This window comes from Arachis hypogaea, chromosome 16 (genome assembly GCF_003086295.3).
Source record: "Arachis hypogaea cultivar Tifrunner chromosome 16, arahy.Tifrunner.gnm2.J5K5, whole genome shotgun sequence".
Taxonomy (NCBI): domain Eukaryota; kingdom Viridiplantae; phylum Streptophyta; class Magnoliopsida; order Fabales; family Fabaceae; genus Arachis; species Arachis hypogaea.
In genome coordinates, this window is record NC_092051.1 from 34,461,748 (window position 1) to 34,474,233 (window position 12,486).

The 12,486-nt window shown below is 41.6% G+C and overlaps 1 non-coding gene across 1 annotated transcript; it reads right to left on the reverse strand.

Moving 5' to 3' along the window:
* Positions 1-10,247: 10,247 nt before the first annotated feature.
* LOC112761235 (small nucleolar RNA R71) lies at positions 10,248-10,351 on the reverse strand. Its single transcript, XR_003181640.1, has one exon. It is a non-coding gene; the product is annotated as a small nucleolar RNA R71 (small nucleolar RNA).
* Between the last annotated feature and the right edge of the window lie 2,135 nt (positions 10,352-12,486).

Genomic DNA, 12,486 nt, shown 5'->3' on the forward strand with positions numbered 1-12,486 from the left:
AAGAACTCTGGGCACCACTGGCTAGGATTTTAGGCAAAGCTAAATTCAAATCCAAAGGGTTCCCCTAGTTAAGTGCCTGTGGCGTTTGTGTATCCGATGGTAATACGGGAAAACAAAATGCTTAGAGTCACGGCTAGGCTCAAGAAGGTGCAAAGAACCAAAAGAAAAAGCTGTGTTCAAGGATCAAGGAAAGATAAACTAAGAGAATCAATAATATCATCCAGATTCTAGTTCCAAGAGATGCCAATACTTCTAAACTTTAAAGGAAAGTGAGATGCCAAAACTGTTCAGAAATAAAAGAGCTATTAGCCCCATTCAATATTTGGAACTGAGCTTTATTGAAAACTCGAAGACTTATTGTGTCTCTCTCTTCCTTTTAGTCTTACTTATTTTTGGTTGCTTGAGGACAAGCAACAGTTTAAGTTTTGTGTTCTGATGAGTGGATATTTTATACGCTTTTTTATGCTATTTTCCTACTGTTTTTACTATATCTTATGAAGTTTTATTATGTTTTAGTAGATTTTAGTGCAAAATTCACTTTTTGGATACTACTTTGAGCTTTTATGTTTTTCCTATGATTTTAGGTGAATCTTGGGTAAATTTGGCTAGTTTTGGCAAAGTCTGATTCAGAGGCAAAGAAAGCATAGCAGATGTTGTTAGGTTCTGATCTTCGTGCATTCAAATGAGATTTTCTGGAGCTACATAGGTCTAAATGACGCATTCTTAATGGCGTTGGAAACCAAACTTCCAGAGCTTTCCAGAAATATATAATAGTCTACACCTTTCTTTGGAATGATGGCCCAAAATGGGGATTGAACGCCCAAACTACCCCCTTTCTGGCGTTCAACGCCCCAAAAAGACTGAAGCCAGCGTTGAACGCCCAAGACTGGTGTTCAATGCCACAAGGGGAGCAAGGAAGTAGCATATCTACCGCTTAGTGGGTGTCCAACGCCCACCCTTTCAGGTTGGACGCCAAGCTCAACCCAAACACTTACTAAGTGGGCCCAGAAGTGGATTTTCGCACCATTAGCCTAGTTTAGTTTATTTCTGTAATTTCTAATATCTTTTTAGGTTGAGTATTAGTATATATAAGGAAATATCACCATTTTTTAGGATCTTCTCCACTACATTTGAACCTTACATATTATTTTCTGTACAGTATGAGCAACTAAACCTCCTAGGTTAAGGTTAGGATCTCTACTGATTTTTATGAATTAATAAAATTACTTTTTCTACTTCAATATATATTTGATTCTATTCTATGATATATTATCATTCTTCATCTTTATGAATTTCGGGGTGGAACGAAAGTGTGACCCCCTATTCTACACGAGTTCTTTACGAGTCTTGACTTTGATAGTATTGAGCTATAGCTTGAGAGTACATCACAGGTTCCAACAAGTTACTTGGGCTAATTGGAATATGTGACATGAAATCTCGTTAGTTAGGGGTAATTGAGGTTCCTGTGGCTCTAAGGGCTAGAATCATAAAGCGTCATTCTCCGATCTGGAAGATCCGACCTTGTCTGTGACGTTTTGAGTAGGATCATCAGAGATTGAATTGCGTGAGCTTTACCCTCTTCCAGATTAATCTAGCCTGTTCGGGTGTTTGGTTTGGACCAGAGGAGATTAACTACCACAACCCATGGCTTAATCACTTACAGCCTTTCCATTGAATAAATCACTCATTGTTGGAGTAGTTAGTATCACGTGTTATTCCAAAAGAATAAATATCTCCGAAGCCTTAACTGATTTCTCACTACTGTTCCTACGTTTTATTGTTATTGCCTGTCTATGCGCCTAAAAAAAACAACAACTATCTTTCTATTCGCCTAACTAAGATCGGCAGGATAACCACAGCTTGCTCAATCCGGCAATCCTCGTGGGATTCGATCCTCATTCACCTGAGGTATTACTTGGACGACCCGGTGCACTTGCCGGTTCAGTTGTGCGAGTCACAAATTCACGCACCATGAACCACCTTCCTATTATGAACCTTTTCTCCCAAACAATAAACACTCCTATCGACCCCAACCCCCAACTGATGACACTCTCATTTCAATTATTCAAGAGCAAAGGGAGCTTTATACTATTCTTCAAGAGCTAGTAACCAATTTAGTCTCCCAACGCTCAGACACTCAAAGCACTCCCATGGCCACATGTGGAGAATCAAACGAAGAGTGAAGTATGAAAGAAAGGTTAGAAACTAAAGTGGAGGATAAGGAGTGGGATTCTGTATTGGAGCAAGTGGAGGAAGCCAAAATCATTGAAGAGAAAGAAGTGGTTGAAGATTTAGAAAATGCTGAATGCCCATGGGAATCTAGAGTTGTAGGGCCCTCTTTCGAGAAATTTAAAATCGATGTCGAGGAGGCTATGCACAATCTCCAAAGCATACTCCGAATGAAAATTGGAAGGAATGGGACAAGAAACAAGTTCCCTTAGTGATGATAATCTTGCATCAAGTCCTCTTGGTGATGATTTTGCATTCGCGAATGATTTCCTTGAGTTTGAGGAATCTCCTCTTTGTCAAGATTGAAGACTTCTCTACCTAGGTTGCCATCTAATCCTTCATTTGAGTGGGTAAAACTTATATTCCTTAGTTTTATTGTCCTACTCGAATTTGGTTTGCTTAAAATGGATGGTAAACTTAGAGCTCTTTGTGGCTTTAAGAGCAAAAGAGAGATGGTTAGTGGTTGGAAACACCATTCTAGGTTTATTGTGGTTGTATCATGAAGGTTTAAATGCAAAGGTTAGCGTAGTGCTACATTGAATGGGTATAGGAAGATGCTTTGGTGTTTACCTAAGAATTCGGATCACTTGCCACCCATTCGGAATTGTCATAATCAACTTGAAGACGGGTGTGAAAACAAAGTTTGGGATCCCGGATCACAAAAAGAGGACCCACTTTGGGAGTGATAAATCCCATTTTTAGGGTTTATCTTGTGCTTAATTGAGTGGATTTTATCTACTATTCTCACACTTATTCATTGAATTCGCATGTTTTACATTTTCCTTCCTAATTTTGTGCTATGATTGAAAACATGCTTCTTTGGCCCTAAATTTGCTAATTTTAATCCTCTCTTATTACTATTCGATGCCTTGATATGTGTGTTAAGTGATTTCAGGGTTTATAGGGCAGGAATGACTTAGAGGATGGAAAGGAAGCATGCAAAAGTGGAAGGAATACAAGAAATTGAAGGAATTGCTAAGCTGTCAACCTTGACCTCTTCGTACTAAATCAGCCATAACTTGAGCTACAGAGGTCCGAATGAGGCGGTTCCAGTTGTGTTGGAAAGCTAACATTTGGGGCATCAAAATGATATGCAATTTACCATAGTTACCATGCAGTTAAGTGATGCGCACGCGTGAATCACGCGTACGCGTGAATCACGCGTACGCGTGACCTTGCGAAAGTTCATCGATGCGTACGCGTGACAGAGCCACGTGCTGGACGTATCAGAAATTGCTGGGGGCGATTTCTAGGCTATTTTTGACCTAATTTCAAGCCCGAAAACATAGATTAGAGGCTACATAGCGGGGGAATCATATACATAACTTTCATTCACATAATTAGAGGTTTTAGATGTAGTTTTCTAGAGAGAGAGGCTCTCTCTTCTCTCTAGATTTTAGGATTCTTTGTTTTATTCCTTCTCAATTTTTGAATTTTATCTTATTTCTACTTATTTCTTTTTTACTTTTAATTGCTCTAGGATTCTAGTTTATTTATTTCCCTTGTTGATTACTTTATGTTGCTATTTTAATTTATGAATTCTCATGTTAGATTCAATTTTCCTTTTTAATGCAATTTGAGGTATTTCATATTTATTGCTCCTTTCTTCGTTTGTTATTATTGATGTTTGCAATTGGTTGTTTGGATTTAATATTCTTTGCTAGTTTTCTATGTTTTTATGTTGTGCCTTCCAAGTGTTTGATAAAATGCTTGGGAGGATTTTAAGTTAGATTTTTATATTCTTAGCTTGAATTGATTAATTTATATTCTGAAAAGATTAGGGCTAGGGCTTTTGATTTTCTTCTGATCTTTTGTGCTTTTTCTTCTGTGCCTGCATTGCCTCCAAAGGGTGACTCTGGGTTGCGGTGGTAATTTTGCTTTGGTGAACCCTGGGGCGCGCTTTGCTATTTTGTTGGCTGCTTGCTGGTTGTTTCTTCTCTTTCTTATTTTGGCCGAGTTGTTTGGTGGTGACGCCTCTTTATTTTCTTGCTGTAGAAGTAGTTTTTATGTCTTCTCGTAGAAATATTGTTGAGATGTCCACAAAGGTCCCCCCTGGTATGGCTGACTGGTCAGATTCTATAGTGTTAGGGTGTGACACTGTAGCGGATCGGGAATATTGTGAACAATTTAGGAGGTTTCATAGGATTTGTGGGAATAGGGAAGATGAGAAAGACTATGAGTTGGTGTCACCCGACCCTGAGGAGAGGGTCAGTTTTTCTCCTTTAAGTCAGGCCGAGCGTCCGTTCTTCTATGCGTATGACTGCTTTTTTACCAAGTTAGGCATTACCCTTCCTTTTACCGAGTTTGAGACCGACCTCCTTTGGAACTGCAACCTTGCCCCTTCTCAACTTCATCCCAACTCTTGGGCTTTTATGAAATTTTTTTAGCTACTGTGCCAAGAGTTGGGTGTCCGACCTTCCCTCAGCCTTTTTCTTTATCTGTTCGTGTTGACCAAGTTGGGGGCGGCCAAGAAGAAGGCTTCTTGGATCTCCTTTCATGCTACCTAGGGTAAAAATGTGTTTTCTATTTTTGATGACTCCTTTCATGATTTTAAGAATTTCTACTTTAAGGTTCGAGCTGTGGATGATGTTCATCCCTTTTTTCTTGATGAGAATAAGGAGCCCACCTTTCCCTTTTGGTGGCAAGAGGAGCTTGTAGTTCTTAAGTATTCGTTGGAGAGTCTAGATGAGGTAGAGAGGGCATTTGTGGGTGTTTTGGAGGAGCACTGGGGGGAGCCTCCTCATTTGGATAAAAAGAATCTTTTAGGGGATCCTGCTCTTCTCCGTTTTGAGCTAGGTAGCGCCCGACTTCCTACAAAGAATTTTTTACTGTCGTTCGTCCGTCATTATCCACTATACAACTATTTTTGTGATTTCTTTTTTTAGAGATGGTTGCCAGCTCCGATTCGATGAAGGTCCTCCGCAAGACCAAGAAAATGGTGGCCGCCCAGAACTTACAGAGAAAGACGTCGGGGGAGGGTTCTTCCCAGATCCCGTCGAAGAAGCCGGACTCTGGGCCTCAAGGTCCGATGAAGATTATTCCGACTTCTCAAGTTCGGGTGGCGTCTACTATTCCGCCTTTGACGACCTCTGGCGCTGCCTCCTCCCCCTCTTCCTCTGGGCCCTCTTTTAAGAGGCAAAGAACTGCTGGTGCTTACAACCTAAATGATGAGGATTTTGATGGTGTAGCCTTTGCTGTGGAGCACATTGCTCCATATGGTTTTATTCCAACTGATGATGTATCCATCCTCAAGCATCTCGATTTCATATCCAGCAATAGTATCCAGATGGCCAACCTTAGTGCTGCACTGTCGAAGGAGTTCAAGAAGTCCCCTATTAATGCTACCAGTGCCTTCCTTGGGAGTGCTAAGGCCGATTATGAGAGGGTAAAGGGATTGAGGCTTGAGCTGGAGGCAAAGAATGTTGGGCTAGAGCTGTCTTTGGAGAAGGAGAAGTTCCGGGCTACTACGGCGGAGGCGGCTGCTAAGTTGGCAGAGGAGATGGTGAAAAAGGCCAAGGAGAGCTATACCCGGACTTATGAGGAGCTCCTTGAGGTGAAGGAAAAGCTCCAATCATCTTATGACGACTATGCCGAGTTACAGGGGCACATAGTAAATGCCATGACCGCCCTGTACGAGAACTTGAAAGCTCAAGCTCGGGTGCTTGCTCCAGATGCCGATCTTACCTTGTTTAGTATGGATAATGTTGTTGAAGATGGTAAGATCGTGCCAGCCGCTGATGATGATAAGACTCTTGTCCCTAATCCTCTTGCCAAGGCCCCTGTGGCTCCTTCTGCTGAGACTCCCCGACCTGAGGCAGACCCTGACGTGGAAATATTGAATGGATCAGATGGTGTTGTCGGAGCTGTCCCGATTTCAGTCATTCCTCCAGCTCCTCAGGATGCGACGACGGGGGCGAAGCTTGATCCTTTGTGACTTCTCCTTTTCATTGATCTTTTTTATTATGTGTTGGTATGGTCCGGTCTGTGGACCTTTAAACTCTTTATATTGTAATTTGTTTTTGGGTTGTTCCTTGACACTTGCAGTTGCTTTCTAGCAACTTTTTAGTCTTTAATAAAAAATGCTTTTCACTCTTGGGTTGCTGTTTAGGTAACCTTTGAGTTTTAACTTTGGAAACTTTGTTGTTTTGACTGTTCTGGTAGTGTGCTGGCTGAGTGATGCTTTTGTCTTTTGGTTGTTGTTTCACCCCTTTTCTTGTCTTTACCTTGGGGTAGCATCCCTTTGTGGTCTTTCTGCCTTTTTAGCCTAGCCACTTGTTAGAATTAGGTGTTGGCCTTTTCTGGCCAACACCCTTCCTGGCGTCCTTGAGGTAGTGTTTCTTTACGAACTTCTACCTTGGTTTATTAGTCTGCACTTCTTCTAGTTGTGCTTGACAACTTTGTCCGAGTTCCTTTATTCTGCTTTTGGCGATTTCGTCCTCGCAGCACGGTGATTGGTGTTTCGGGCTTTTGGTCGGTTTCCAATAATTTTCTAGGTATTGTTCTGTTGCGAACCTTTTACCTTTTAGTTTATTTGGACGACCTTTGAGCCATGTTTGAGTTTTGTGATTGTCTTTGCTTTTTAAGTAACGTCCTTTTCGGACTCCTACCTTTTAGCTTAGCAACTTTGATACTAGGTTTTTCAACCTTTTTCTGACCTTCGCTTAGTTATGAAGGCTTTGTTCCCTTTTTTAGTGATCCTTTAACTGGTTCGACTTCTCTGTCGGGCCTTTTCAAGTTGTTTTTAGCAACCCTATTCTCTATCTGACCTCGTCAGGCCGCTTTATAGGAGTTGCTTTAATAACTTCTAACATTAATTTGGACCTCGTCGCTTCACCTTGCCGACCTTTTCTGGTCGAGCAATGAATTTTGCATTTTTTTTAGCATAAATTAATGCGCCTTGGTAGGAAACTTTTTTAGGGAATCTCTATTTTTAATAAAATTTAATGAATCAAGAATGTAATAGGAGTATATACATGTGTGGGGTTACCCTGCAAGTCGGGCCGCCCTCAGGTCTTGCCCTGGTGCCTCATTAAAAAACCCTTTAGTGGAAAAAAGAGCACACCTTGGCTCAAGACCTTTCTCTAGCTATAGTACCTTTTTAGGTTACAGGCGTGCCATGACCTCGGGAGCTACCGTCCTTGGAGGTCGGCCACCCTATAGTAACCTTTTCCTAGTACTTCCGTAATCTGGTATGGTCCTTTCCAATTAGCAGCTAGCTTTCTTTCTCCTGACCGACCTGTTCCGATATCATTTCGGATTAGGATGGGGTCGTTGGTAGCGAAGCTTTGTTGGATTACCTTCCGGTTGTACCTTGAGGCTATTCGACGCTTCAGAGCTTCCTCTAATCCGAGCTCTTTCTCAGACTTCTAGAAGTAGGTCGTGTTCTTCCTTTTGTGCTCTGAGGTTGGTGTTCTCATTGTAGAAGATTACCCTAGGGGATCTCTCATCTACTTCTATGGGGATCATTGCCTCCATTCTGTAAGCAAGTCGGAAGGGTGATTCCCCCGAGGTGGAGTGAGGTGTTGTTCGATACGCCCAAAGGACTTGGGGGAGCTCTTCAGCCCAGGCTCCTTTCGCGTCCTATAATCGACGCTTTAACCCAGCCAATATGATTTTGTTGGCAGCCTTTGCCTGTCCATTGGCTTATGGATATTATACTGAGGTGAACTGGTGCTTGTTTTTTAGATCAGCGACCTGGTTCCTAAAGCCCGTGTCGGTGAACTGAGTCCCATTGTCCATGGTGATGGAGTGGGGAACCCCAAACCTTGTAAAGATGTTTCTATACAGGAACATCTGACTTCTCTGGTCGGTGGCTGATAAACCACTATTTTATAGTTTATCTTATGTTCAATTGAGTGGTTTCATCAAGTCTTTGCCCACTTATTCATACAAATTGCATGGTTTTACAATTCCTTCCTAGTTTTGTACCATAATTGAAAAATTACTTCCTAAGCCTTTAATTTGTGTATTTTAGATTCTTCTTTATACCATTCGATGCCGTGATCTATGTGTTCAGTGTTTCAGGCTTTGTAAGGTAGGAATGGCTTAGAGGATGGAGAGGAAGCTTGCAAAAATGGAAGGAGCATAAGAAATAAAGGAGACAACCAGCGAGCATTGACGCGCACGCATTGCTCATGCGTGCGTGTGATCTGGAGATTTTCACAGTGACGCGTGCGCGTACCTGACGCGTACGCGTGGATTGGAGTTCTGCAAGACGACGCGTGCGCGTGCCTGACGCGTACGCGTGACTCACGAAGATGACTAGCGACGCGTACGCGTGACATGCGCGATCTGCAGAAATAACAGAAAATGCTAGGGGCTATTTCGACCCGAGTTTTGACCCAGTTTCCAGCCCAAAAACACAAACTAGAGCCAGGAAACATGTAGAGACTCAAGACACATTCTCATTAGCATAGTTTTAGGTTTTTAGATTGGAATCTTAGAGAGAAATTACTCTTCCTCTAGGTTTTCTACACATTCATAGTTTATTAGTTTTATGCTTTTGCTTTTGGATATTGGGAAGAGTCATCACCTCCGTTGAAGTTACTATTCTAGTTTGTTTTCTTACTCCCTTATTATTCCATATTCTTAATTCTTGTTTAGAGTTACAATTGGATTGTTTTTAGAATTTATTTATGCAAAGGAATACTTTTACTTTTAATTGATTTGTAGTTATTGTTTATCATGTCTTTCTTTTATTTCCTTTTTAATTCTATGCAAGTAATTTCATGTTAATGGAGTAGATTCCCAACTTGACATGGGGGTTGATTAAAAGGAGACACTTGAGTTGGAATGCTCAAGTGATTAGTTAAATTGGAAGTTGTTGGCTAATTCTCTATTTACTAACGCTAGACCTTTCCAAGGGAGATGACTAGGATTTGTGAATAAGAGTTAGCTCAATCACTTGACTTTCTTTTATTTAGTAATGGTTAACTAAGTGAAAATAACAACCTCTTTATACTACACTTGAGAGAATTCCAACAAGGATAGAACTTCCAATTAATCATTCCCCCAGTCAAGGCTTTTTATTTCGAATATATAAATTTCTTTTAATTTTCATTGCTCTAAATTACAGTTATTTATTTTCTGTCATTCAACTCTCAAATTTCTCGGAAAATTCCTGATTAATAAGATATCACCCTTTTGTCAACTCGTTGGGAGACGACCTGGGATTCATACTCCCAGTATTTTTATTCAAATTTTGTGACAGCCTTTCTAAATTGATGAGCGGATTTTTGCTGGAACTATACTCGCAACGTATTTCTATATTGATTTCTTAATCGGCCAATTTACGCCTCACATCAATTTTTGGCGCCGTTGCCGGGGAGTTGCAATTGTGTGCTAAATTATTAATTAGTGTACATATTTTTAAATTTTGCATATTTTATTTTATTTTATTACCATGAGTTATACGTTTCTCTCATTGAATGACGCATTCACTGCCTGATCCGAGCTTAGCCGCATTTGATCCTGAAATTGAAAGAACTCTTTCACGTGTTAGGCGAGTTCTGCATCGGTTAGCCTCTGAGGGTGGTGAAGTGATTGTTATCGATTCACCAGTCTCATCTGAGGGCGAATCTGAACCGTCATCTGAGGGAGAAACAAGCTCCTCTACTACTGATTCAGTTGATTCACGTGCAGATAGTATGGCAGCACCTAGGAGGATTACTCTCCAAGACGCTGGAGCCCCAGATTTTACACTACAACCGTATCAAGTGCGTCACCCAAATCTGGCTGCAAATTTTGAACTGAAGACCGCACTAATCAACTTGATGCCCAAGTTTCATGGCTTACCTGCTCAGGAGCCTATCAAGCACCTCAGGAATTTTCAGACAGCCTGTTCTACTGTTAGGCGTCATGGTGCAGATGAAACTTCTATTCTGCTAACCGCCTTTCCGTTTTCTCTTGAGGGAAAGGCGAGGGAGTGGTACTACACTCAACCTGAAGTGACTGTTACTAACTGGGATACACTTAGAAGAGAATTCTTGGAAAAATACTTCCCAGCTGAGGTTACAGATAGATTGAGAAAAGAGATCTCGTGCATTATTCAAGGTGAATGAGAGACTTTTTATGAGTATTAGGAGCGCTTCAAGAATCTTCTGGATGCATGCCCCCATCACATGATTGACAAGTTAGTGTTGATCAGCTACTTCACTCAAGGCATGAAGCCTCGGGATAAGACTACATTAGATGGTGCAAGTAATGGTTCTCTGAAAAAGTACCGCAGATGAAGCGTGGTAACTGATCAGCGACCTAGCTGAGTCCACCCGAAATCACAGGCACAGGAACAGCCACTCAAAGGCTGTTGCAGAGGTTTTCTCTAGCATTGAGACTTCTGCTCTTACACAGAGTATACGTGAGATGACCAACCTACTGAAGCAAATACAGCTAAATCAACAACAACCGCAGCTTCCCCCACCACAACAAAGTCAACAGTTAGTCCCTCAGAGAGTATGCAGAATATGTGCTGATTATAGTCATTACACTGATGAGTGTCCGCAACTCCAACAAGAGGACAACACCGTAGCAGCTACTCATAATTTCTATGACCGCCCGAATCAAGGGTACAATCAACAAGGTGGCAATTATAACTAAGGTGGAAACTACAACCAAAGTTGGCAAGAAAACTCCAACCAGGGATGGAGAGACCATTCCGAGCAGGGATGGAGGGATAATTCCAACCAAGGTTGGAGGGACAAATACAACAGAAGAGGCAGAGACAACAATGGAAATCAGAGGTGGAATAACAACAACAGACAGCAGAACTAAAACTAGCCCTACAAAGCACCTCACTTAAGGCAATCCTAAGTACCTCAGAACAACCAACAGCAGGCCCCTCAGATCACTTATCTTTCTTCTTCTTCTCATGGCGAAATGCTTCAGTCTATTGAGCAAAGATAAAAGGCCATGAAGAACACACTTAGCTCCACCTTGAACGGTCTAACCTCTGCTGTACAAGCTCTTGCCTCACAGATTGGATCAATGAATACTTCCAATAATCAGCCTTCAAGCTCTAATAGAATTCCTTCTCAACCCTTACCCAACCCCAAGGGTGGCATCAATGCCATCACTTTGAGGTCCAGAACCACACTGCAAGAGAGGAATCAAGAGGAGCCAAGCCCACAAGGACACGCCCCAGTTGAAGACATAGTTGAAGTGGAAGATGCTGAAGAGGAAGAGGAAGTACAAGACATAGTTGAAGAAGAAGTACCTCAGCCAAGGAATAGAGCACCAAAGGACGCAGAAGCTGTAAGTGGCACCATTCCTATTCCATTTTCACACCTTGCAAGGAAGTCCAGGAAGCAGATGGAACTTGATCCCAAAATGGTAGAAATCTTCAAAAAAGATGAGGTAACTGTTCTCCTTTTTGATGTTATCCAAAAAGTAACTAAATATGCAAAGTTTCTGAAAGATTTATGCATACATAAAGATAAAATTAATGAATTAGAAAATATTCCTTTAGGTAGCTCTATATCTACTTTAATGGGAAGTATACCTGAAAAATGTAGTGATCCAAGTCCATGCATGGTTAACTGTACTATTGGGGGTGTAATATTTTCTGACTGGATGTGTGATTTAGGAGCGTACGTGAGTATTATGCCATTGTCTATATATGATGCTTTGATGCCCCCTCCTATAAAAAGGTCGGCAGCTCATTTTGTTTTAGCAGATAAAAGCATCATCACAGTAGTTGGGATTGTTGAAGACGTGCTGGTAAGTATTAAGGGGCTCACATTTTCCATTGACTTCTATATCTTGGAAATGCCCCCTAATGACTCGGGAAGACCATCATCAATCCTGCTTGGAAGGCCATTCCTGAAGACTTCAAAGTTCAAGCTAGATGCCTTCTCAGGAACTTACTCCTTTGAGATAGATGGCAGAACAGTGAGTTTCAATTTGAATGAAGCTATGAAGCACCCTACGGAAGATCATTCTATCTTCCAGTGTGACATCATTGATGAAACTGTAGCTGCAGTTCACCAAGAAGAAGTAGAAGAGAGGCACATGGAGCAAGGCCCATGTGTGGGGACACCCTCTGAACACAATGAGGACACTTCGCCGTTATCACTAGCTCTAGATGATCCAGAGCCCAGCCATAACCAGATATTGGAATTAAAGCCCCTTCCACCCCACCTCAAGTATGCTTACCTTGAGGATAATCAGAAGCTCCCAGTTATCATTGCAAGGGAACTCACTTCCCAACAGGAGGAGTAGCTGCTCAGTGTGCTGAGAAGACATAAGAAAGCAATTGGGTGG